This window comes from Solanum verrucosum, unplaced genomic scaffold (genome assembly GCF_900185275.1).
Source record: "Solanum verrucosum unplaced genomic scaffold, falcon-dt-bn FXZP01000003.1, whole genome shotgun sequence".
In the NCBI taxonomy this organism is placed as follows: domain Eukaryota; kingdom Viridiplantae; phylum Streptophyta; class Magnoliopsida; order Solanales; family Solanaceae; genus Solanum; species Solanum verrucosum.
In genome coordinates this window covers 224,455-229,432 of record NW_026020120.1, presented here as the reverse complement: position 1 = coordinate 229,432, position 4,978 = coordinate 224,455, and positions in this window count along the sequence as shown.

The window sequence follows — 4,978 nt, the reverse complement described above, 5'->3', positions numbered from 1 at the left end:
AGACAACTTCCGTTATTATGTAGTAAGAAATCTAAGCCTAAAACAAAGTCTATCATAATATTTAAATCTCTAACCCATATTTTTTCTAGTTTATAAGTAGGTTTATAGAAATCTGCACATGTGTTTAAAAAACTTATTTGAGCATTACTAACATAATGTTTGTATATATTTGAAGATCCGTCCATTTGCATGGCGCTTTGTGGTTCGGAAAATTCCTTTATTATTTCTATAGGCAGAATATTTCTATTTATTATACTCTTTGTACACCCTGAGTCTACTAGAGCTAAAGTTTCTATTTCATAGTTTTGAATTCTTATTCTCGTTAATATTTTGATAGTATTGATCTTTTGTCTTCATTACAAATTAATCCTTCAAACGATTTGTATTCCTCTTTTTCATTTAAGAGCTCAATTCCTTCCTTTTCTTCTACCTCTTCTTCTACCTTTTCTTTTCCCTTTTCTAATTTATTCATTCTGTCTTCTAAACTATCAATCCTTTTTTCTAGGGACATTAATGTTTTTTCTTTTACGCTTATGGTCTGGTCTATAACTTTAATGTTAAATATTTTATTGATGCACATGAGGCATCCTTCTATATAGCAATTCGTACATTTAGCTCTTCTGTCTTTGCTGGGATATCCTGTACAATTAAAACATTTTTGGCTATCTAGACCTTTCCCTTTTAAAAATTGGTGATCACAATGTAGATTGACAAATGTAAAATCCTTGATGTCCAATTTTTCTAATCCTATCTCATTTATTAAAGTTTCTTCTTCTGAATCAGATGAGTCGTGTTGTCTTCCTTCTAAAGCATCTATACTTATTACTGAATATATACTTTCATTATCTGACATGTATTCATCTACATTTATCAGGGTTTCTTGGAAATCTTCTATGAGTTGGGAATTTCTTGTTCTACTATTATTTCTTCTTGGACAAGTGTTAGCAAGATGTTCTTCACTTCCGCATGTAAAACAAGATAGTCTATTTTTATAGATTCTATTATTATTATGTTTTCTTACATGTCTATCTTTATTTAGGTAAGGCTTTTTTGCCGTAGATTTTCGTAGATAATATTTTTTCCTTGGTCTGTAGTCTTGGTTATTTTGATATTTTCTTCTATATTTCTTATTTGGTGTACCTTGATCATAGCTTTGTGTTGTATATATATTCTTACAAAAACCAGTCTCATTTTGCTTTAATTGTTTTTGTATTTGTATATTTGTACACTTTTCCTGTAATATTTCCATAACATGCTGTATTTTATGTCCGATAGACCAATTAACATTTGGATTTTGCATAACTCCTTCTCTTTTACTCCATCTTTCTTCTATTTCTCTTCCTAATGCTCCAGGGAGTTTATTAAAAAGCTTTTTTCCTAAGCTTTGATCAAACGCATTGCCGCTTATAGCGCATAAATAAAAATAATCCTTTAGAAAGTTTTGATATGGCTCCAATTTGTAATGCTAAGTTGTTCTAGTTTTATTAATGCATTCTTTTGCAATACTACCAATCCACTATTAGGGTCTTCTCCTGTTATTAGGCTGTGTATTTTATTAGTGAAATTATATGGATTTGGTCCCATATTTACTAGTTCTTGGAATTCTTGAGGGTAGGTTGCTTTGTATGCTTCCCACATTCCTTTGATTGATTCTCCTAAAAAGGTTTCCATGTATCTATACATAGTTTCTGCATCTGTCTCACTATAATGATGTATGTAATCTGCTACTACTATTCCTTTCCATACATCTATTACTGAGTTCCATAATTGAGGATCATGAGCTGCTATGTTTAGTATCTTACCTCTATCTCCTCCATCTTGAAGCTTGATAGGGGCTTCTATTGGCATTCTTATTCCTATTGGTCTAACCATTTCTGGTTCTGTTGCCGGGTCTTGCCTATATACCCGATGACGCGGTAAGTTTCCTATAGTATATTCTACTGGTGTTATGGGGTTGTCTTTTGAAAAGGACTTGAATTAGAAGAAGCGGTTTCCATGAATTCTTTTAGACTGCGTGTTGTCTCATCATCACTTTCTTCTTGGGTGTTTTCTTTTTGTCTATACCCATAATTATCTATTCTGAATTTACATTCTTTAAAATGTGTTTCTACTATAGAGATATCTATTTTTCCCATTTTACAACCTTTACACTTAAACAAAGTTGTTTTATTTTCTTTATGTAATTCTTAGCTTGTGCTATTGATAAGTCTACTTCGTAGTCTTCTTCATTTATATTTTGGATATTCATACCTTCCATATTAACGGTTGATTCATTATCTTCTAAGTCTTCCTCTATTTCTTTTTGATCCGTATATTTATAATCAGTGAATCTAATTGATGTCTCTCCTTTAGTATTAGTGTATGTGAGGTGGTCGTTTGGTCGTAATACTTCCTTTTTGCAGAAATTTTCTAAATTCCATTCTCTACCAGCATATTCTTCTGAATTTATTTTTAAAGGGTTCATTAACTTGATTCCTTTATTTCCCATTATACCTACTGCATCGTCTATCTTTATTTTAAACTTTGAACTGCTGTTGGTGGCTAATTTTCCTATAAAGCCAACACAAACTAAAAGATTATTTCCACAATTCATTTCTTCATACCCTTTGGTCTGTATGCCTATTTTTATGTACTTACCAAATTCTTTTGAATTTATCATAAAATCTGGACTACAGTAAAATATTCCTCCATTGTTACTCATGTCTACTTCGGTTAAACCTATTATTGATCTTTTAGATTCTGACCATCTGCTATCATATAAAGTAATTAGTACTTTAGTACCTAAATTTTTTCTAGTTAATCCTTTAAGCCCTATCACCACCAATCCCATGTGCATGAGATTCATTCGTCTTTTCTGTATTTCTTGCATAGATTCTTTACTAATTAAATTTATACTTTCACTATCGTTTTCTGATACGCTTAACTGTTCTTCTCTATAATGTCTGTATAGATGTGCTGTTGATGAGAAAAAACCTGTATTATAGAGGACTTGTGGATTTAGCATTTTTAATTTATTTTGTTTGAAAATTTCTATGTCTCTATCTACATCTATTAATTCATCCAGCTGGTGACTACTACTAGGCTTAGATGAGTTATTCATAATTCGAGCTAACATATTATTTCCTAGTCGATCTTGAGAGAAACTGGCCCTTTGTCTTTCTTGGGAATTTCTATTCCTGTTTGAAAAAAGGTCCATGTTTGTCTTTTCTTTTAGGTTTATCCTCTTGAGGAGTTAATTCTACTCTCTTGAGCTGTTCTATTAAGTCTTGTATATCGTTTTCTTGCTTACCTTTTTTAGTAGGGGTTTTATTTTCCAATAAAATATCTAATTTTTTATTTATTTCTTTATTTGGTCTTCTAGGTTTTTATTTAATTCTAATAAAGCAAAAATTATCAAATTGTTTTGTTTACGCTTATAGAATCTGTTTTTCCTGGTGGAACGTAATCTGATAAACCTTCAGGGTTAGCTTGAAAATGTGCTGTTTTTCTAAGGACTTCTTGGTAAAAGGGTTGTTCATGAAAGGGTTAAGTCTTAAGTTTACTTAGTTCTTTCTTAATTTCTTTTGTCTCTTTATAAAAGTTTTCTATCTGGCTATTTAGTATTTCTAAAGGATTGTTATCAGTTATCTTATTTACTACTATGTTTTGTACCTTTGAAATTATATCTAGTTGCTGATTTTTTAGAAAGTCAAAATTTGTTCTATCTTTTCTAATGATTTGTTTTGTCTTTGTTGCAAGGTTTCTATGGTTTCTATTATCTTTAGAAATCTATCGTCTTTGGACTGACTATGTTCTGCTAAATTTATTATTAGATCTGTAACCGTATTTAAATGTTGATTCTCGCTATGTAAAATATGGTCTCCTTCTGCGAAATTACACTTAAGTAGTGATCCAAATTTTAGTCTTCGATACTTCTTTTCTGAAACTATTTCTAAATCTAAGTATTCTAATCTCTTAATACTTCCTATTATGCTAAATATAGAGTTCTGTTTTTGCAATCTTGTGTTTCTATTCTAATTTCTTTTATGTAGTGATAAACTCTTGCTCCTATAGTAGGTATTTGTAAATCTATTTGTCTTATTTCTTGATGTATAAAAGATATTTGATTTGGTGTTAATAAATCTGAAAATAACCTTAGTTGTTCTGTATATAGTCGTCTTTGTTCTAATAGAAAATCGTATATATCTATATAGTTCTGTCTTATTTTTAATAGATACCAATGATATTCCTGGTCAATTATGATCTGTTTTTCGTATGGCCTAAATTTTTTCTTATATAGTCTAGATGACATATACTTAAACTAGAATGAGTACTACGCTATTTAACCTAAGAGAAAATTTAAATTACTAATATGATTTCTTTGAAATTCTATACGTCTATTTGCGTTTTGGATGTTACTATCTATACTATGTAGTTCCCACTTTAAAGCACTTAATAACTCAGGGTTGACTAGGGTTGGTCGGTTCGAAGAATATAAACCCCCGTGGTTACAAAGTCTGTCTGTTAGGTCTTTAGTTTCTAATATTTCTAGATATAAACTTAAACCCTCTTTAATCTTAAGCCAGTCAGCTTTAGTCTGTAATTCTCTATATAGTACCTATATAGAGAATTACAGACTAAAGCTGACTGGCTTAAGATTAAAGAGGGTTTAAGTTTATATCTAGAAATATTAGAAACTAAAGACCTAACAGACAGACTTTGTAACCACGGGGTTTATATTCTTCGAACCGACCAACCCTAGTCAACCCTGAGTTATTAAGTGCTTTAAAGTGGGAACTACATAGTATAGATAGTAACATCCAAAACGCAAATAGACGTATAGAATTCAAAGAAATCATATTAGTAATTTAAATTTTCTCTTAGGTTAAATAGCGTAGTATCATTCTAGTTTAAGTATATGTCATCTAGACTATATAAGAAAAAATTTAGGCCATACCGAAAAACAGATCATAATTGACCAGGAATATCATTGGTATCT